Below are 23459 nucleotides of genomic sequence, written 5' to 3'. Positions count from 1 at the left end.
CAGGCAGATGTTCAGCCACTTCCAGGAAATCTGGACTCTGTCATGCATAACAGTTTCTTGGGAAGAAAAATGCCATGACTCCCCCCCCCCCCCCCCCCCTTTCTTTCCCTCCAGCTTTTATTGCTGAGCGTGACATCTTATTGCATGGAATATCCCTTTGGTCAGCTGTCCTGGTTGTGTCCCCTCCCAACTTCTGCATCCCCCAGACTCCTTACTGGCAGGGCAGTGTGAGAAGCAGAAAATATCTCGAGTCTGTGTAAGCACTGCTCTGCAAGAACTAGAACTGTTGGAGTGTTATCACCATTTTCTTCGTGAATCCCAAACAGCATCCTATGAGCCTCTACAAAGACAGTTTACTCTATCCCCACCAAAACCATGAAAAAGTACAACTCCCACTTTTCCGCTCTACATGCTGCCACAGAATACCATTCTCACATCAGAGTCAGCTGAGAGGAGCTGCATTCTCTGCATGGTTTATGTCACACAAACTCTGGCATCCTTTGTATGAATCTAATTCTAGTGGTAGTTTTAAGCTAAGATGACAGACTTCTACATGGAAATTTTAGCTGCTCTTTTCTGCAGTCTATCAGAAGGATGGTAACCTAGAGAGGAAAAGCAGAGGAGAAAGTGTGGGGTGGAAGGAAGTTTGCCAGTTCAGTCAGCTCTGTAACAAGGAAGTGATGCAAGTCACTGGCAATCCTTTGGCTATAAAAGCACTACTAAGTGTTATGACTAGAAATGGATGAGACATTATTGTGTCGTTTTCAAGATCTGTCTTCTTTCTGTATCAAGAAGAATAAAAATTTGGATATCTGTCCCCACCCTTAAACCCCTTCTCCCCTGAAATAATAAATCAGCTGATTCAGAGACCATTTGTTTGGAATATAACTTCATAAAGTTCAGGTTCCTAATGTTATGATTATAGAATTTCCTATATAAAATAGAACAACTTTAGATAGTCTCACTGTGTAACACATATGTTACACAGGAGATAGTCACATTGTTTAACATATCTGTAATATATCTGTTTTTGTACAGGATTCATCTTATTCAGTTTTAAGGAAAGAATTTTACTCTTACCTAGGTTTAATTGTGCCAATACAGGTGTTTATATGTAATTTAGGTGTAAGTTCCCAGTACAATGAATGAGCATGTATTAACAGAGGCTAAAGAGTTATTCTGATGATTCTCAAATGGGCACAAAGCTTGATTCATTTGTCTAAATAAGGGGTTTACTTGGGGGTTAACACTGTGTTAGATATCCAAGGTATCCTTCCAAGTTTCCAGCTGTTCAGGATATCACTGGTATGTTGTAGGTCCTGCATCACTAAAATGAATATTTCTCAGATATACTGGTGCAGCAAGAACAGGTCTGCTGCCCTACGGCTAGGCAACTGAACTTAACCCATAGTGTCTGGTGTGCTGAATTGCTTTCTAGGCTACACAGACTCTGAGAGTGGTCTGCTGCCTAGAATTTGCCTTTAGTGTTATTTAAAGTTGTTTAGGTTATCTAAGAACACAGATGGGAGATCCATGCCTCCGTAAAGAAGGAGTTGGAGGCTGGGAAATATAATTTGGGACTCAAATGGAATTTGTCATATCTCATTAAGCAAGTGAATCAAAATGTCAGAAGTGCATGTAGGGGAAATTTATACTCAAAATTCACATGTAGACACTATCCATGACCACTTGTGTGTATGACATCATATCACAGATACTGTGTGACTGCTCCTTAGTCAAGGTTTATCTAAACGTTAGTATAATTAATCAATGTGTTGTTAAAGTACTTTTTTTCAATGTATGTTTAATCATAAGTATATGCATATTGCATTGTCTTGTCCACTGGAAATATTATATGCACCTGTTCAGGAAACATAATTTTATTAATGAGATTAAGGATATTAGACTGTGTTACCCAATGGAGTCTTCAGACCTAAGTCCACATTCCAGACATGCATGCTATTAGTGATTGATGGGTCTGTATTGTAAGCAAGAACCTGGTGAATGAACCTGTATTGTGTGCTGGTGAACCTCAGTGTGTACAGTAACTTCATGCAGTCCATGATCATGAGGAGGAGCCATGATCAATGGCTCATGCCATGATCAATGAGGAGGAGCTCAGACATTGTTGCAACAGCTGGGGTTCCTCACATCAGGAGGGACAGAAGATTGCTATCACCATTTCTGTAATTTCTGTCCTTTATACACTAAATCTTATCACCAGCCTTGATTGTAGTTGCCTTTCTTTCTGAGATCCCAAAAGAACCAACACCTCCTCAGTGCAAAACAGACACTTACATACAAAAACCTAAATTAAATAATCTTAATCTTGTTTAGCATTCAATTCTAGTGGCAAGATCCTGAACACAAGACACTAGTGCTTGCTTAGTGCAATGTTATGCTTATCAGATTATTATTCTGCCTGGCATCTGTTTCATGGTCCATAAGGGAGTGGATCTCCTATATCATTTTTTTCTAGCTCTACATAGATGTCTCAGATGCCCTAGAGCTTCTTAGTTGGATAAATGCCTATACATAAACAATGGAATCAAGGTCGTAATGGTTTGATAACCCAAAACTACTTCTATAACTTGCAAAAAGATATTGGCATCTCTAGAGACCAACTCATCTGTCCTCCTACACAGTGAATTGTCCTTGGAGGTTATTACAAAGTGAGACCAGAGTGACTAATTAAGACTTTCATGCCTTTTAGATACCTAAAGTAGGGCAGATGAATCCCATATATATGTATCTAAATTAGAAGGCTAGTCTGCTTTGATGCTCATTCAGGCAATGCAGAATGATAGATTCCTCCAAAGAGCCAGGCATCTAATTTAAGTGCTCTGTATATAGAATAGCTTCTCATCCTCTGCTAATTACAGAGCAAACCTCAGGACTTGTACTCTCTCTCTCTGTCCTATTTTCTTCCATTTTTGGAGGCAGAAAGAAAACAAATGTGACAGGGACATAGAATTAACCAAAAAAAAAAAAAAAAAAAAGACACCCAAACCCTAGAAATGTTGTGACTGTTGCTCAAATGTGATATGGAAGACCTAAGGACATGTCTTGGTTTTGAATTAGAATAAATAAATAAGTAAAATAAAGTAAAAAATCAATCTCTTTCTGTAACTTTCAAGATGTGGTTGTGGTACCTATACCAATACAGTATTTACTACAACATTTTTTTTTTCTCTTATTTGAACAGAATTTCCATCTCAAGAATTGCTAAAAGTTTTGTTAAAGCTGACAGACAGTTATAAAAGTTTGAACTTTGAGAAATTGCTATTTTCAGGCAAACAGTACTATTGGCAGAAATTCCTTTGTTGTGTAGTGTGAACTTGTGCTTATTGAAAAAAGAGATCCTGAGCACTGAGCGAATATGTAACATAACGTCATGTAAAATAATAGTAGTGAAAACAAAAGTGGAATTGTTGAGACAGTACTATGTAGCAGCTTATAGACTCAGAAGAAAAATACAGATGTGAAGAGGTATACAACCCAAATTAAAAAAGTAGAGGCTGAAAAATCAGCACTTGAACTGATACATGCCAGCCTGACTGACAATGGCCCAATCAACGAATGAACAAAGATGTGCATTGCCCACACTGGTAGTTCTACTAATTTTCAGACTTATCCTAATAGCATATTAGTACTAGCTATCTAAAATAAATATTAACCAATAAATAATTCCTATTCATCCTATATATTGTGCATATCCCACATACAAAAATCTCTGTATACTCTAGAAGATGCCTGGAAAAGAAAAAAAAGTAAAAAAAAAAAAAAAAAAGTAAATATAGTAAATATATAAAAATATATAAAAATATATAAAAAAAGTAAAAAATAAAAGTAAAGGGAGATTGTAACCTATAACTTTACAATGAAATAACTTTTTTTTTTTTTTTTTAATATCGATGTAGGATTCTCCAAGATTTTAACATAATAAGTGAGTAAAATGCATGTTGTATGTCAAATAAATTAACCCTGGTCTCTGGAATTCTTGCACTCCTTTTATATTTTATGGAATAAAAGTATCCTAATTCATCTGGAAATAGTATTTTCTTACAGAAATGTATGTGGCAGAAAACTTATTTTAAAAATGACTATGAAATGGAAACAAAGTAATAAAAGTGATAACTAGCCATTTTAGACTGTATATTTCAAGATTGAACTAAACTCCAGTACTTCTGGTTTGGGGAAAAAAAAAATCTCAAGAAATATTTTTCTAATATCAAAAGCGTAAGCCTGAATAGTTATTTAATTTTATTCTTCCACCGAGATTATAATAATATTTTAGTATTGATTAGTTATTTTTATTCCCAAAATCATTATTACTCATTCCGTATTAACAGTAATCCATAATTTTAGCTTATTGTAATTAAATATATTACAATAATATTTACTTCAGTCTGACCATTTACATAATTTGATATCTGAAACAAAAACATCCATAGCATGCTGAGGTCTATTCCTCTTTCTGTCAGAACTGCTGTTGATACAACACTGATTTAATGGTGGTGAAACTCTGGCTTCTAAACCAAGAGTTTGCTAAGGCAGGATATTTGATTTATGAGAGGAGAGGAAATTAATTTTCAGAGAGAATGAAAACAGTGGGGCTCTCATAATAGTCCGTATTCTTTATACAACCAGTACACCTACAATGGTAAATATAATCTTCACAAGAGAACATTACTATTTTTTGTATCTTCGGAGGGTAATCCAGATAGACAGAATTAGGTATAGATCTCCTCCCTTAAGGGTTTTGAAAACAAGTAGAAAATGTTGGGAACCTCCATTCATTTGGGGTTTGGACTACCTTGACTCAGGGCAAAAAGTATGTCTCTACTGCTAAATAAAAGAGGACTAGTGAGTACAGCTTTGTATTCTTGATTATTTCTCATCTGCTCTAACTAGCTTTCAAAATAATAATAAAACTATGCTATAGAGCAAGCTGCCCCTAAGTATTATGTACTCCAGCCTCATGTATTATCAGACCTCTGAGCCAGGGATTTGTCTCTGACTGTGGTTTATAAAACATAGACAATAAAACATAGACGATGTTACTTTATACATTCCGAAGTACATTCCAAAACACTCATACGGACTACAGCATATACATCAAAACACTGTAGAAGAGTAACAGTGGTTTCTGTTTATCTCCTTCCCAGGTCCCAGGAGCATGGGCTGCTCTCTAAGGGTAGATGAGTGTGGAGTTGAACAGGGTGGCCCAAGGCAGTCAGGACAGTGCCCTCACCAAGCAGTAGCATCCCACACTCAGTGAGCTGGAGAAGCTGAGCAGGTCTGGTTACAATAACCTGGATCAGCCAAGAGGCCAAGTAAGTCCATAGCAACAAGGAAAATTTGAGGATCAAGCCAGGAAATCAAGCCAGTGAGTTAAGGTCAGGATCAGGGCAAACACAGCAAGGAAGCATCCAGGCTTGGGCCTATCTGTTACATAGCACAGGCAAGGACAAGGACAGTGACTGGATTTTAACACTGGTCTTCAGCTAAGAGAAGTAAAACCCTTTCTCACAGCTTTTTCCCACAATTTTTTCTTCACAGCACTATGATCCGAGGCCACACAGCTGCACCAGATCAGAGCCGGCTTGAGCACAAACAACCGAACTCCCAGCACAGGGCACAGGACATATGGTACTGGAAGCTAGAACTAGATACTCAACTGAAACCAGTGATAGCCTAGAGGTGTTAGCTTTGGCTGATTTTGCTCACTTGCCAAACAGCTCTTGTGGCCATGCAGCCTTGTTGCAAATAACACGACGTGGTGCTGATACAGAAGTAGAACATGGGAGCTATTTACAAATTGATTGCTTGTCAGGCAACAATGCTTCACATTTTACATAGAACACTCTGCAACTAAAATCAAAAGTATTCATCTTCAGCTTTCTTTTACAGTCAAAAAAAAAAAAGTGCTTTTAGGAAGCAGTCTGTCTAACCAACATTAAAATAAGGTGAAACAAATCTCAATACCTTTTAAGTGTGTCATTGTCTTCTTTTGAAATGAAGGGAGACTGAAATAAATGTAGATTTCTGTTCTACTGATTATGGAGGGTTAACCTTGTTTAATGGCCAAATGCCCACCCAGTTACTCCGTCACTCTGGCTCCTCAACAGGGGAGTAAATAAGATAGAGAAGGTCATAAGTCAAGAGAAAGACAGGGAAATCACTTTCCAATTACTGTCACAGGAAAAACAGACTTGACTTGGGGAAAATTAATTTAATTCACTGCCAATTAAAATAGATTAGGATAGTGAGAAACAGAGACAAAAGATCAAACCAACACCTTCCCCGAACTTTTCCTGAGCTTAGACTCACTTCCTCATTCCCAGCTGCCTTAACCCCTCCCTACAGAGCAGCACAGGGAGAATGGGGAATTAGGGATTGTAGTCAGTCCGTAACAGTTGCTCTCTGTCACTGTCTCACTCTTTTCTCTTTCTCCAGCATGGGGTCACTCACATAGGCTGTAGGTAAATGCCTGCCCCACCATGGCCTGCCCTACCATGGTCTCCACCATGGGCTGTAGGAGAATCTCTGCTCTGGCACCTGGGGCACCTCCTCCTCCGCCTTCTTCTCTGACCTTGATGTCTGCTTGATTTTTTTTTCCTCATGTCTTTCTTCCTCATTCCTCTTTCTCAACTGCTACTCAGTGTTTTTGTTTGTTTGTTTTTTCTTTCTGAAATACACTTTCCCAGATGCACCAACAGCTTGACTCATGGGCTTAGCTGTGCCCTGCAGTGGGTCTGTTGGAGCTGGATGGAACCGACCAGGACAACCCTGGCCTTGTCTTACAGAGGCCACCCCCACCCCTGCAGCCTACCCACACAAAAACGCTGCCATATAAAGAAAATACAGTTATTTTTCTGTAGTCAGTGAGTCCAACATACCAATCCATGCAATGGCTTGCCTTCTACAAGAACATCAAGATGAAGAATGCTGTGATGCATGACTGTTGGGGAACTTCTGTGCAGCAGATCTGTACACCGAGTTTAACATCTACTCTCTCAACATTCAGATGAGTATGATCTGAAGCCTCTCTGAGAAGTTAGGCAGTCTTATCCATCAAAATCTTTATCATAATGGACTGCCAAATAGAGGAAAGATATCCATTGCCTTAGAGTAAGAATTTCTAAACATGCCCGGGAAACTTTCAAACTAAATAGAAAGCTAACTAATTGATTTTAATGTCTTCAAGGTTATACAGCATAGGGAGGAGGTAGACAATTTCTATCTGGTACATAAATGGATACATGGGATTTAAGTATATTTGATTCAATCTTGTTATTTATATATATGTGCACATATATATTCTAATATATTTCTTCTATAATGATTCAAACATTATACATACAGAAATCTCAATACAGATCATATTCAAACTTACAACAAAATGTAATATATATACAGTAATTAATTCAGATAATTAATACTTAATAGTTTTATATATAGAACTAAAATAGAGTCTTGCATTTACTACCTTGCAAAAAGCAGAGCACTGCTAAATCATATGTGCAATTCTTCTAATAAGTATTTCACATTTTGTGGAATACTGCAATATGTTCAGCAACTCCATATGTTGTTGTGGCACTATGCCAGTTATAAATAAGCTTTCTATACAATGCAGAGTTTTCATAGCCACACTTTAAAAGTAACCTCAGAGGGGAAATATAAAACACTGAAATCTGACAGAGAATCTGTCAAATGTCAGCTAGGATTATAGTTACACAGAACTTCCAAGAGATGTCTAGAGGCCTTTTATCCACTGATAGCATGGCTGACTATACTTTTAAAATAAAATGATAGTCCAAAGCTGTATATCTATGAATAATATTTTTATGAGTTTGCATAACCAAAGTAATTTTAAAAAATGGTAAAGCTACCTGTGGGGAGAAAAGAAAAAGATATTTGAATGGCAATAGGATGCACAGATAAATACATGTTTAATTATGTGAATTATAGAATCATTGATATATCCTGAATTTCTATACTGCCTTTTATACTACAGGACTCCTTTCACAGGGGCTTTCACTACTGAGAACATTAGAACTATTTAACCAATTTTCTTAAGAATGGATTACATTCGGAGGTCTCATGGAACGAAAAAAAAAATACAGTTCTGAAAACAGAACTGTGTGTTAAGATATTGTAACATACTACATGTTTTCTAAAGATAGCACACAAAGTATGCATTGTAAGATAAAGTGAGCATATTTCTGTAGGAAATAAGTAATCTGTGTATCACAATGACAAAATTTAACAAATAAACAGAATGAACAGAACTGAAGCTTTCAATATGTTGTTAATAATCAAGTAGAGCTTGACCTTAAAATCCTAATAGTATGTCTCCTTTAGTTCTCCTTTAGTCCATTGAAAGCTGTGTAGACTGTTAAAATCTGTAGGATGTGAAGAATACTATATGCAGTATAAACACATGCTTACATTTTTAATTATATTTTACTAGCTCTTAATCTTAATTTTGCCACAGATTTTCCTTCTGTGAAGCTGAAAAACTGGTGACAGACTCTAAAATTTTAAAATATGTTTCCTTAGTATGACTGTTCATAGTTTAAAATAACAAGAACCCCATTAAGTGGAATACAAATCCACTTAATTATCTTCACTAGTAGCATGCATTGGCTCACCTTCAATGCCACAAGCACATGCTCAGACCTGTAATCTCCATATTCATACAGCAGCTGCTAGTCTGGAAGTATGAGCAGAATTAACTGTATCTGCTCAAAGCGTAGGCGATATAGATTCAATGCCTGCTGCAAAATCCCATGCTCTTTTTGTAGAATATTTCAGGAAAAATGTCTGATCAGTCTGATGTAGCATTAGTTCAGAGAATTGGAGTGGTCTTCAATTGGATTCAATCCAAATCTTTGAAAGAATAATGCTTTTCTGTGCTGTTTGGAGATAATTTCAATACAGGATGAAAAATGAGAAATGCACCGGTATTTTATGCAGTAAGGCAGGATACATTTAACATGTTCCCTAAAGATATCATGGTTTGCTAAGAGGTTCTTAAAGGTTCCTCGGAGATTCTTAAACTTATCTTCTGGTACAGATCTGTTAACTCTCTTACAGTTTTGTCCCTAATTCCAAAACTAGATAAATTTAAATATAAAACAAATATATTTTTAATCTGCATTTTAATTTCATATTTTTAATATGCATTTTAAAAGATCTAATTTGGGCTTTGTACTTCATGAGAAATTGCAAACTGACTTCTAGCCTATTAGTATATTACACTAAAACCAAGACATCCTAAATTTGGAGAGACAATGAAATTTTGTTTGCATTCTGTAGTGCTGAGAAAACTCTCGGGTATAAATGGAAGCCAGAGATAAAGTCCAATTCTGAAAGACAGTACTATGAGGGCAGAGTATAGTCTGGCTTAGCTGTTGACAGATTGATGTTAAAATGTTGTATCAGTTTAAAATAAGATGAAGCAAAAGGGCAGCATTACAAACAAAAGTCAGGTGCCCACGTTCTAATATGACTTGTGAATTCTGTAACAGAATCAGAAAAAGAACACGGAAACCTACCCACCAAGTCAAGCATGTGTGTTCAACATTCAGGTACCACTGACATTCATTTAACTTCTAAAAGCTGGCTGTGTTTCTACAGATGAAGTCATACAGTTGCCTGAATTTATCCACAAAACCACTGAAGCCTGTCAAAATTACGGAACTAATGTTTGATGCTTAAATTCCTCATGCATTCATAAACAAGATAACTTTCCATTTACATCTGGAGCCTTATCTGATAAACTTGTCTAGAGACAACTACCACATAAAATACAGAGTAAAGTGAGTGATGTCTTGTTCTTACTGAATAGAGACCTCAGCTGATTTTCTTACGGATTTTAAGTGTCAATTTACACTGTGAATACTGTAACAAGTGTATTATGGGAAAGGAAGAACAAGACAGAAAGATGCCATTCTCTTTTGACTGTAATTATTTGTTTAATTGTTAAGTATTAACGATTAACAAGTATTATTAACTCTTGTACTTGCAATTCCAGGCCTGGACACAGTACTCTGTATTTTGTTTCAAGCACTCAATGTACTATCTCTCAACCTGTAAGGATGTTTTAGGATGTCTTAATAAACAGTAGGTAAATTTGGAATTAAGACCTTCATCTACATTGGTAGGCTTTTGGATTGAACAGGTTTACTATGAAAGTGCTTATTTCCTCCATTGACTACAATGAAGGACTAAAAGGACAAGCTCAAGTGAAGACACCTATCAGCAACAGAGGGTGGATAAAGTCAAGGGGGTGACTTACTCTGCTTGAAAAAGCAAAGGAGTCTTTCTAGTTTGGGATGTAGTTTTCATTTTGGCTTCTCAAAGAAATTACAAGTGAATCAACTTTTAGAAGACAATCAGCTAAAAATTATTGATGAAATATAGTGAATTAAACTGAAAATAACAAAGATCATATATGTCGTTATGTATCTTTGCTATAAATGACACAATTTAGGTAATGGTCTTTATACTTCTAATTTACTCTAATGGCCTTATCTTCCATTACATCTAGAGAAATCTCCATCATATTATGAAATCACTACCATGGGCAATGGCAATATAATCAGACTCATATTGGACAAAACAGACATTGAACAAATCTGTTAAATATCCAGTCAGATTGACTCAGATTGATATGGGTTGAGATCAGTAGGCAAAGCCCATTGCATATGTTCAGATTTGATGAGATGCAAACATCTTTGTTGTTGTCATTGTTGTTGTTTGTGTTACTTGTGTCACAGTTGCAAACACCCAAAGATGAGGTAAGTCTAACTTTGTATTAGCATGATCCTGGTTACAAGCTATACTATAAACCGATTTCTTGATTTTTGAATATTTTACTCTGCCTGCTAAGTAGCAGTCTTACCTACATACATACATACATGAATACACATACATAAATATACTCATTTATATATATGCAGGTGTGTGCGTACTTCTGTATGTCGCCTTGGAATATGAGGAGCTTCCTTGTGCAAGTGAAAGCTCCTGGGTTCAAGCTAAATGATCCTAATGGGCAAAGTAGCATAGACAACTGTCTGAAAGTCAGTGAGAGAGGAAGATTTGATTCCCCTACATCACCACTTAAAAACAGCATACAGTATTTAAACTGCTGTTCATCAGCCCTCCTTATGCAGGTAATTCTGCTGAAATCTAATGAGAAATGACTATCCATGACAGAAATAAGCTGCAGAATGAACCCTAACTAAACAATAAAATAGTGTGTGTGGCTTTTTTTTTTTTTTTAATTTGATAGAATCATACAGTCCACGACAGCTTAACTATACAACAGCAGAGAGAAATAACTATAGCAGTATAGTATTATGAAAACCTCAGCCACCAAAGAGTCAGTGGGTTCTTCTGACCCACACAGATAGGACCAAAAGCAATTTTTCTTGCCTGTCAGCTGTTTCTTTATGAAATATTTACTTCTGAGGATATTGCCTCTTATTGTAGCAAATAAGAAATACAAAGTAACTGTTAATACTAAAAGAATAATTTCATAATCCAACATTTAAATCTCTGTTCTCGTAGAGACACCTGAGAAAAGAATTCCTTTTTTATTAAAATTGTGGTAAAGTGGTTTGTAATACATTTGGCTCAGAAAAAAAAATCTAAAAAACAATACTATTTTTTTCATAGATTTGTTCAGACATTGCTAGTACCACCTTCATCTCTCCAGAGAACTCTGAAACAAAGAAATCTGACAGAGTGAGATAAGCATCAACCTTTATATGGCATGTAGTCTCCTCTTAATAAATATAAAAGATACATCCAAAATAATATTTGTCTAGGATTTGCCCAGTATAACACGATCATGAAGTCCATTAAGAGACTCCCTAAGCCTTTTCAAAACACCAAAGATATAAAGAGCCTGGATATAAAGTAATTTGTTGCACACTGAACAAATATCTCTAGGAATACTCAGCATGAATGATTATTTTGGTAATTCTAGGGAATTGTAAAGAAACAGTGCCAGCAATGACAGCAATGGCAGCATGAGGGCATCACAAGATCATAGATACGTAGTCAGCTGTCATGAAAGCAGTGTGCAAGCTTATATATTCATACACACATAAAAATAGTATTCTTTTATTGCATAATAGCTAATGTAGAGATCATTAGGAACACTGCTTTTGGGAAAAAAAAAAAAAAAGTTACAGATTGATTCTTTCCCAAGGTAATTTATAGACAATTTGATCTATCAACACATAAGCAGCCTATAATTTGATTTACTGGTACCTTATAATTTTTTGTTATATCTGTAGTGTAAATTGACTCAAGTTGTTTCAGAAAATGCATTTCCATTCATAAGGCCTTTGATTCCTTAAGTAATATAAACTTACTTTTTCCTGCAAAATATGTTTATCCTTACTACAAATCAAGTGCAGTAACATCTTGACCATAATAGAGATTATTAAATATAAAAAATATTTTTAATAATAATAAAAGGGTAGGAATATAGTGTTTTTTTTTTTCCACTTGAAATAAGTTGTTTTTGGTTTGTTTCTGCAATAGAAAATGAAAATAAAAATCTGAATAATTTAAGAATAAGCATACTGTGTAAGACAAATCTGTCACAGTATCCCATTTCAAACAGTAGCTAGTAATGGATACTTGGAAAAGAGATCAGGACAGATCAAGACAAGAACGTGAACATATTTCTCCAAATTTCCCCCAGTTTCCAACTGTGGAAAAAGACTTTCTAAATTAAAAACAGTATGTTTATCTCTGACTACGTGGATAGTTTTTCTTCCACTGCTTGCCTAAACCATGTGTCTTGTTATCATCCTGGTGGAACTTGTAGTTCCACATCTTTAATAACATTTTCTGTGATGAGTCAAGTTTATGCACTACACTAGTCTCCCGCTATGGCTAACATATAAACAAAGAAAATTACAGGACTGTGGCCTGATCTACCACTTTATTACTAGTGTCAACAAAGCACATTCTGTGAATGACAGACTAAATCAGTTTTTTATTCTTGTTCTTATTTTATAGGAGAAAAATGAGTTCTAACTGCAAACACAGTGTTAGTGTTAACTTTTCTCCTTTTACTTTTTTTTGTTTTGTTATTAATCTTCTAAAGAAAACTGCTAGCCTCATATTTTTATATGAAATTTATATTAAAAATCTACTATTGTATGTAAAATGAAAAATGGCTAAAGACTCCCTATTTGCAGTTGAGACTTTATTATTATTGTTATTGTTATTGTTATTACTACTCCTTCTCCTTCTCCTCCTCCTCCTTCTCCTCCTCCTCCTCCTCCTCCTCCTCCTCCTCCTTCTCCTCATCTGTGCTACCGTATACCCTTTTGTACTTGGTTAGGGAAAATAGCCTTCCCATTCATCTCCCTCACTTACCTACTATACATATTCACATATCTTCTTCCTTATTTCCGCATTTTTCCAAATCCTTTCTTTCTGCAGTTGTTTCTTGGGTAATTTCCAGAGATTTAGTTTGTTAATGTTACATTAAATCATAAATCTGTATTACATATGTCTCTTAGATATACTTTACTCTCATCAGCCTTTGCCTACTGCTCTACACCTCATCCTCTCTAATACTGCCTGCATACTTCAGAGTCTTTCTATCTTTTTCTTGTCACGTTACTCAGCCTGCTGTCCCTGTCATGTAATTCTTGACATTTCCATATATTTCTGTTCCTTGAACAGCTGACAAAATGGCAAAAGAATTCTGTCATATACTAGGACAGACTTGCTCCTACTCCATTAAAAGGAATATGAGATTAATATCTGGAAAACCTCAGTTTTCATTGCAAAATGGAAAAAACAAAACAAAACAACAACAAAAAAGCAAGCAAGCAAAAAAAACAAACAGCCTTATTATAGATTCTTCTGCTTTCAGTAATACAACTATAATGGGTGATGACAGCTATTTGGATAAATACAAAATTATCTAACTGAAGATTAAAGAGAGAAGTAAGAAATCACTATGACTTCTTTAAATCAAGCAAGGAATATTATGAATTTCAGAATAAAATCCCAAACGGTGGCTATGCTACTGTCATCTGCTGTCATTCTCTCACTACTCCTCGCATGTATCATTAGTCTCTGTTCTCCTTATTCACACCATGTATCGAGAGATTCCTTTCACTTTTCTTCCACAACTTTGACAAAACCAACTTCTTCATACACTTTCCTCCATAATTCAACATCTGCATTCTGTTCTGCAACACACAACACTTAATAATGTTTCCCCCTCCAACCCTATTCCTTTGTTGTATGCATCAGAAATAAAGCAAGCAAAATATATCTTGCCACTAATAAGGAGGTTCTCTAGAAATACAGGAAAAAATGCCACATTTTTTTTTTTTCTGTTGCTCTTGCTGGGAATTAGGATGAACAGCATCAATTCCTAAATTCTCAGTAATTTTCAGTTTGATGATTCTATAAAAGTAAGCTGGACAGTCAGTGTAGTTTTTGTATCTCTGAGGACAAATGAAACAAGGTTCTCTGTGCTATGCTGCTCCCTGAATTTCATCTTCAAGATCTTATGGTTTCGGGATGTTAAATTTATTTTATTTAGATATAATATTCACAAACTTTCACTCCATAAGTGAAAGTTTACATGAAGCACTGTCCAGTGAAACACCACATGAATTTTAGGGGTCTGTTACTTTATCTATGTTTATGTGTTATAACACATAGTATATGTGTTACTATATACTATATTTGAAATCCTCCCAAAAATCAAAACAAGGCCTTTTAATTCTATTTAGTCAAATAACTATAATATTGTGATTCTAGCATCACTCACTACAAGAAATACAGTATTTTTAAACATAGTGCGGATAAATGAACAGCTATAAAAACAATTCAGTAAACAGACATGCAACTGGGAATGCAAAAACAGGCGTTTGAAAATAAAGGTAAAAAGGTGTAATAGAATGCTACTACATTCTACTTGCTATCGTAATTGCTATCATAATATTTGGGGTGAACTTTAAGCATTGTCTTTTAACAAATATAGCACAATTTCATACATACACATATGTGCAGACACACTTAGAGAAAGTTGAATTATTTAGACTTACATTGTTCACTCTACTACATGAATAGCTTTACAATGCAAAGAAGAAAAGAAAAGTTGTGGATAGGTTTATTTGAAAGTAAAACCCTTTAAAACCAGTTTAGGTTAAAATGTTTTAGTGTTGGGAACTGTGCAAATACAGAGTAAAAGTTTATGGAGAGCCCTAGTTGAACATTTCTCCAGTCCAAGGACCATTTCAGGCTAATTAGACTAGGACATAAAAGTCATGCTGAGTATTGCTGCCAACATGCATATCATCAACTACATGAATTTTCCTTCATTTGCACAACATTGTCAATAGGACAAAAGGTTAGAAAAAGCATTAACATCTTTGTTAATTATGTACAGATTGAGGTGAAGAGCATGTCATTAAATGTTCTTAGAAAAGGAGTTTTGAGTAAGTTTAAAGATAGGAAAGGGAAAATATAGTAGTAGTTAAAATAAAACAAACTAAAATAAAGATAACAGTACAGAACAGGTAAACAAGTTTCAAACCTGAGGACGTGCAAGACCAAATGCAGCATTTGCTGAAATACAGACAAATTCTGGAATTTATTAGTATTCTGAAATTACCATAATTATATCATATATGAAGCTTGTGAATGCAGGAGAATAATACTGTTAATCAACACTGTTTTGTATCCAAACTCTGCAGCCAGTTGCTGTAAAAAAAAAAAAAATCAGAAAAAGATACTGGGAATTCTGTAACAAGCAACTACTGTGGGAGTAGATTTCTGTATTATTTTTTCCTTACCCTCAGCAGTATACCATTGTTTCATAAGGTGAACTGTGAGACTTCATTTTGATTCTTATTTAAATTCAGGTATGGAATCCATAACAATTTTGGAGTGCATCTATCAAATCCAAATGCTGATTTTTATCATAACTTCACTGGTTATGTGACTATTATTCTGCTGAGGCCAGTTAAGTCATTGTTGATTTATACATGAGTGAGTAAAGTCAGATTCATTCCTTTTATGGTAAGATAGAGAGGTGGTAGTTCCTCTCCAACTGACTCAGTGATACAGAACTTAGGGTTTTGGTATCTGCCTACCATCTTATCAGAACAATGTAAGTGAAGGAAAGGAAAACCTGAGAAAAGTAAAATAACTGTTGCATCATTTGGTGGTTTTGGATTACAATGGGAAAATCTTCAAAAAGACAAGTATTTGTGGCTCGAATCATAGAATCATAGAATGGTTTAGGTTGGAAGAGACCTTTACGATCACCTAGTTCCAACTCCCCTGCTGTGGGCTGGGACATCTTCCACTAGAGCCGGTTATCCAAAGCCCCATCCAAGCTTGGATATCCCCCAACCTTGAACACTTCCAGGGATGGGGCATCAACATCTTCTCTGGTCGACATGTTCCAGTGTCTCACCATCCTCACAGTGAAAAATTTCTTCCTTATATTTAATCAAACCTAACCTCTTTTAGTTTAAAACCATTGCCTCTTGTCCTATCACTGCACTACTCCCTGATAAGGAATCATCACTGTTCAACTTCCTGACATCCTCCTTTTATGGTAAAACAACTATTAGAGCAGCTGATAACTTCTCATGTCCTGTAATACCTTTTTAGTCAATCATCTTATCCCATTAATAGTGAGCAGCCCAAGAGCCCGTTGAGCTCTCCTGTATAATAGCAGGCTGTACAATAGGATCTCCCCTTGGCCAGGTACACCTCTTAAGGATATGTCTGCTGCAGAGATCCCTTACACCTTGACACCAAGAGTTTCCTTACTGCTACAGATCCTTGGTAAGTGACTAACAGGTCGCTAAACTTGGCAAGCTTTTGTAAGATTATATCTTAGATTGGTTGTGCACATATAAACCTTTAGACATAAACCACTGGCCAAGTCTGGGACTAGAGGTGGATTCAGCCACACCTAGGCTTCTCTCTGAGAAGGCGAAGAGAAAGCGAATCCACACTGAACCTCGTGACTCAATGGGAGGGTCTCCTGACAGTTTGTCTGACCCTGTCCTCTATGCAGTAAATATCCAAATGTACTTCACCTTCTCAGATCTTGTTAAGTTGCTGTCTTATTTAGGATTAAGCTTTGTTAGATCACAACATTATACCACTAAAACGCATTGCTGCTTCCCTCTTATGAATGAAGAACAAATAATTTTCATCTGTGACACTGTGCTAGCTACTTAGTCTTGCTAACTCTTAATACCCTAGCCACACGTTATCTGTCTGCTGATCTTGATTCAGTAGCTACTTTAGTTAGTCACTCCTAGAACTTCTTGTTCTGATAGCTGTTCTATGTGGATGCTGAAGCTAGCTGATCCTATCTTCAGTGGTGACTATTCTTAGATGTTCATGTCTAATAATACATTATTGAAGCTATGTTTTAAGGGAAAATCTCCTGTTAATAACAACAACAAAGATAGTATTCAGCTTGTTTCAGACATAGATAATAATGTCTTTGAGTCAGATCCCTCTCCCTCAAACAGCATCAGCAAAACCCATTTCCATTCTAGACTCTCTTTTATTTTGGAATAATCTGTACAAGCCTGCTAACCTCCTTCAGTGTCAACCCCAAGGTCTGCAGAAAAAAATGTATTTAATTCACTCTTCATATATATATATATATATATATATGCAGTAAATTCTATTACATTCAAACCAGAATCTGAGTACCTGAATGCTAAGCAGGAATAAATGTTGTTTAGCATAAAAACACTTAGAATGAAATGAAGCAGAAATATATATATATATTGGGAAAGAGATTTTGTCAGCTCTACTAGGTTTTGGAAAAAAATACTAAATACTTAACAGAAAAAAGTTAACTGTGTTTTAACCCAGTCTTCTATTGAGATTTACAAAATATTTGAAATTTAACATGTGCAACACTGAATTTTCTGGATGTAGGTAATCTACTTCTTCTGTTTTATACAACACCTTGAACAGCAAGATGTAACACAATGGTGGTGATCACAGAGGTTTGTTGGAAGAGGTCTTTAAATTAAAGATTTATTATGAATTGTAAATCACTGTGATACTGTGAAATTATTTTCCCTAGGATGTACTAAACATGCCAGGTGACAGAAGGAAAAGGAGTATGTCCAGACCTGATGAACCCTGGCACTTCTTTGGTACTGTTATGAATGTTTTCAATTTTAACAAGCTCTTTTTTTTTTTTTTTTAACGTTAGTATTTGTTTTCTGAGAAGTTTGAAGTAGACTTTTCAGTGGAATATTTTGAAAGATTATAACACCTAATAGAGTTTGTTCCCAGAATATAATTACTGTAAATACTGTTTCATTTTTGAGATATGTATCATAATTCACATCCAAGTACCATTTCCTAGTTGTTTGGTAAATTGAAGAGGAATGTGTCATATCTAGAAATATTTCAAATTCTGAAGAGCATTAAAATGTCATTTGGTATAAGAGGAAGTTTATTAATAGAAGGCAGAATTTTTGTTTTAACTACCTTGCTTAAAAAGAAAAAATCTGTACAATCTGAAATTTCTTATATAAATAGGTTATATTTTTTTTGTTATTTAAATTGTTCCAACATATTAAATTTCATTTTACCATTACATTGCTAAAATGTAACTGCTAAAAGGAATTTTATTGTAGTAAAGCAAAATGTTCTTTAAAAGTCTTGAAATATGCATTTTTTTTTAATTGTTGTATTGTTAGGTTTTACTTTGGATATCCAGTGGTCTGGACATAAATAAAATGATAAAAACATTAGTTCCAATTTACTGGGTAGTTCCTCCTTTGTTATTGACATTAAAGACATAGTCTCTACAGGTCGATTTTCAGATATACTGCTCATAATAGAGAGTGACTTCAACTCTTTTACAGAGTTTTAGAGATTTTCTCTCAATTTAGAGAAAATGACTGACAGATGGCATTGTTTCTTTCTTTTATAAACACAGTTGGAATAGAGTTGAAGTCAGAAAGGTCTTTTGTCAGTAATAGAATACGGAGTGTGAAAGGGAGCCTGCACTGTTTCTAACAACTCTGAAAACAGTTAACTCATGCTCCACAAGTTCTGCTCATCACTAAAAAATACAAATATTTCAGAAAGAAAAGAAGGAGAAGGAGAAGGAGAAGGAGGAGAAGGAGAAGGAGAAGGAGAAGGAGAAGGAGAAGGAGAAGGAGAAGGAGAAGGAGAAGGAGAAGGAGAAGGAGAAGGAGAAGGAGAAGGAGAAGGAGAAGGAGAAGGAGAAGGAGAAGAAGAAGGAGAAGGAGAAGGAGAAGGAGAAGGAGAAGGAGAAGGAGAAGGAGAAGGAGAAGGAGAAGGAGAAGAGGAGGAGGAGGAGGAGGAGAAAGAAGAAGGAGGAGGAGGAGGAAGAGGAGGAAGAGGAGGAGGACAAGGAGGACAAGGAGGACGAGGAGGATGAGGAGGGGAAGGAGACAAAGAAGAAGAAGGAAGAGGAAGAGGAAGAGGAAGAGGAAGAGGAAGAGGAAGAGGAAGAGGAAGAGGAAGAGGAAGAGGAAGAGGAAGAGGAAGAGGAAGAGGAAGAGGAAGAGGAAGAGGAAGAGGAAGGAAGGGAAGGAAGGAAGGAAGGAAGGAAGGAAGGAAGGAAGGAAGGAAGGAAGGAAGGAAGGAAGGAAGGAAGGAAGGAAGGAAGGAAGGAAGGAAGGAAGGAAGGAAGGAAGTTACACAAATGAACTATGCTGTAAAGAAGAAAATGATGTATTGTGAATGCTAAAAAGGGTAAGTTCAGGCTACCAGCAAGGCATTCTGTTATTAATAGATCAAGGATTTCAGTCCAGTAAATTAAGACAAGATTTTTTAGGAAAGGGTGATAATAGAGTCTTTTTTTTTTTTTTTTTAAAGTTAGAAATAAAAAAGCAGATTCACACCGAGCAAAGACGATGAAGCCATGGACTTTCAATCAGTGCTGGAGCAGTAAACATTTAGCTGTCTTTACTGCCTTTGATATGCATGCAGAAGAGAGTGTCCTTGGAGTTTAATGTTAATTTGCAGATTACTCTAAGACTGCTCTTCAGCAGACTGCTTTGCTGATTATGCTGTTGAACTTTAAAATCATGTGTTCATTAAGTATTCTGCAAGTGCTTTCAACACCTGATGTGCTCTTATAAGCTGCCAGGATCTAACAATTGACCTGTGATGGATGAAGTGAGAAGAGTAAAAGCAGTCTGTGGAGTACTAGTATCCAAAGTCTTTTTTACCCTTCTCTCTCTCTTTTTCTTTTCTTTCTATCAGTGTAAGATAGTTCAGGAAATTTAAATTTTAGAATTTAGACTGTGATGTGTGCTTCTTGAATTCATATCAGGGTTATGGAAGAATCTCTCTTTTTATTTTATCTGGTCACAGATAATAAAATAGTCCTGCTTTTACAAGTTCTGCAGGAACTCTCATGCGGTTTTGGCTGTTCACATGTATTGGTCTGTTGCTACTGAACATCATCAGAAGAAACACATTTTCATTTGAAATCCTTCATCTTTGCCACTTAGACTCAGTATTCATATGCTTATTCATATCCAAAATAAATAAATCTGTACAGTGTTATTAGCTACTTATTTTATTTCTTCTGTGTGGAAAGAAAATTACAAATCATAAATGTTAACACTAAGCATCCTTAATCATCACTTTTCTTAAGTATGAGTTTGATCTCTGGCCTAGATACCAAGACAAGTTTGTTAGTTGTCCTATTTGGTTCAGTAAATACAGACAAAAACTCAGCTCATGGAAGATACAATGCTGTTAATGTCTCACTGAGTTCTGGGGAAGGTGTATGTATTTCCATAAAGAACTGTAGCAAAAATCATTTTGACATGTTTAAAACACATCTGCTACATGTTTGGATGCATAGTCTACTGAGCACATTATTTGAATACTGGTATACATACAGTAAATTTCTATTTGGGTGATCTGCCCCATAAAATTGGGTATTCTTTTTTAAAATAATTCATCTGACGTGTGAGTTAGCTGAGGACAATCCTCAGGTATGACAGATAACTTCATCGATACTTTGCATGGCTTAGTTTACCTGTCACGAGAGGATAAGCAATGAAGTTTTGCTTAGAGGAAAATAGGAAGAATTACAGTTTCGAAGAATGCTATTTTCCACTCTAAATTTATGGCATTGAGCCAGTGAATCTTTAGGGAAACTATGCTATGTTTCTGCTGACTGATAAGTATCAAGTCAGGAAAAACTCTGTGAGACAGCTATTCACGTCCACAGTATTGGCTGCAAGATATCATAGTTTTGATTCAAATTTCAATGCTATTTGATACACACTGCAAGCCTATAGTGCATACAGACTCTGTACAAATCCCATTTGCCTCCGTGACTTCAACCACTTTGGGAGATCCACCAGCATGTGATAAATTGTGGTAAAGACAGACAGTATGCACAACAGAGTCAGATGCTGTTCACCATACCTTGATCCTTCACATAACATTTAACTGTAATTTACATTATCTTTCCTATCAGGCACTTGTGAAATGCCCTATGAATTTTTAAAGTTCAGCAAATCACATGAGACATGCATGAAGACCTGGTCGATGCCTCTGTTCCAACGTAGGATCAGCTATAATTTATAGTTAGTTAATGGTCTTATTCAATACCAGCCTCAGTTAGAGGGAGCAGCCTGCTGGGTACAGTAGAAAATAGTGTCTTCATATGTATCAAACAGGCTAAGTCAGAAAATCTAACCCGATCTCAGCATTATTAATGAAACCATGGATGCTACTTTCACATTTTTATAGAATTATAGAATCATAGAATGGTTTGGATTGGAAGAGACCTTAAAGATCATTCAATTCCAATCCCCCTGTAAACATTTTATCCTTTTAATTCTAAGTTTGTTTGTTTTTCTTTACATTCTCTTTAAAATATTAAAAAAACCACACCACCTTTTTGTTTCATTTTAATGTAATAAAAAAACCAGACGCGTCCTTTTATTTTTTGATCTTGAAGGGGATCTTGAAGATGAATATAAAAAGAATTAATTGCCCATTCATATATATTTACATTCATTATCTTATTTCCTTTGATTCCAGTAAACTTGGTCCTGACTGAACCTGAAGTTATCCCAATTCAGATTCAAGGAATGCTTATTTTCTATATAAGATCATATCTTACGTGCCAGGAAATTAAAGAGAAATGTGAGTAATGTGAGTATGTTAAAACCTGGTATTTCATAAGAAAAGATAGATCTTTAAAATGATATGAAAACAACACCAACAGGAGAGTTTTATGAATTTTGATCCTTGAAATAAACCTTTTACTCATGCAGAGAATTTTCCTGCATGCATATAAGAGACATTAAGAAAAAAAAAAAAAAAAGGAAGAGTAAGTAGAGTAGACAGTCTCTAAAACAAAAACAATTAGTTTCTAACTGCCTCAAGTGTCACTTTATCAGCAGGACCTTCTATTGCCTCTGTACTAGAAGAATGAAATAAAGTAAACTTGTAATGGCAAATATGTAAAATCTCCTTTATTCACATATTTAAATAATGAATCTGACTACATCTCCAACAATAAAACTGAACCTTTTTCTTGTAGTAAGCATACCATTAATGCTTACACTTTGATTTATTCCCCAAATATGCTTCTCAATAGTAATATCAGAATTAAAATAAAATTCCAAAAAAAAGTTTACAGCTGAGATGTTCACAACCCATATCTAATAGTCTGTCATGGGAATAATTACCCATAATGGGTATCCAAGGGATATAATTGTCTGCTGCTGTGAATTAGAAGTGCCACAGGTGGTGTTAATCACTTGGAATGCATTGGAGTAGAACAGCAGCCAGAGATGGAGCCTGCTTAAGCTTGATTTGTGGAACTGTTGTTTCTGGGTGCTTCAGACATAAATTGAGTACATGGTAGTAATAATGCACACTCAAGCAGGTATATTGAGACAAAGGAATACAAATATAAATCAAAAACAGAGGAAACTTTATTTGCTTAGCAAAGGTTGCAGGAGCAATATCAAGCAAAGTTGTTCCATGTTGCAGGGCTTACATTGTTAATGTTAATAACATCAATAGAGTTTTCATCAATTAGATATTCTGGAACTTTCAGTCTACCAATATTTCCATGGCATATAACCTATATGGATATATATAAGGCTACCACTCCTTTTGATGAGGAATTTAAAACAATCCTCAAATATTTATTTATTTATTTATTTTAGAAAATTACAATCTGAATTGAATAGCATATCATCAGTAGATCACAGAAACACAATGGACACCAAATAAATTGAAATGACTAGACTTTATGTGAACTATCAAAACATTTGTTGGTCTGTTCTCCCACGTGCCTGGTGACAGGACGAGGGGGAATGGGCGAAAGTTGCGACAGGGGAGTTTTAGGTTGGATGTTAGGAAGTACTTCTTTAACGAAAGGGTTATTAAGC

General features: G+C 35.5%; 1 long non-coding RNA gene across 2 annotated transcripts in view; it reads left to right on the top strand.

Annotated features, from left to right (window-relative positions):
- LOC310891808 overlaps positions 1-6806 on the top strand; it is a 54074-nt gene extending 47268 nt beyond the window's left edge. For both annotated transcript variants that reach the window (XR_014577727.1, XR_014577728.1), the window contains exon 5: positions 5563-6806. This is a non-coding gene — a long non-coding RNA (uncharacterized lncRNA). The remainder of the gene's footprint in view (positions 1-5562) is intronic.
- The last annotated feature ends 16653 nt before the right edge of the window (positions 6807-23459 follow it).

The sequence above is a fragment of the Anser anser genome (genome assembly GCF_964211835.1).
Source record: "Anser anser genome assembly, chromosome: 1".
Lineage (NCBI taxonomy): Eukaryota > Metazoa > Chordata > Aves > Anseriformes > Anatidae > Anser > Anser anser.
Note: the sequence above shows the minus strand (reverse complement) of the source record. Positions and strands in the feature narration are given on the sequence as shown.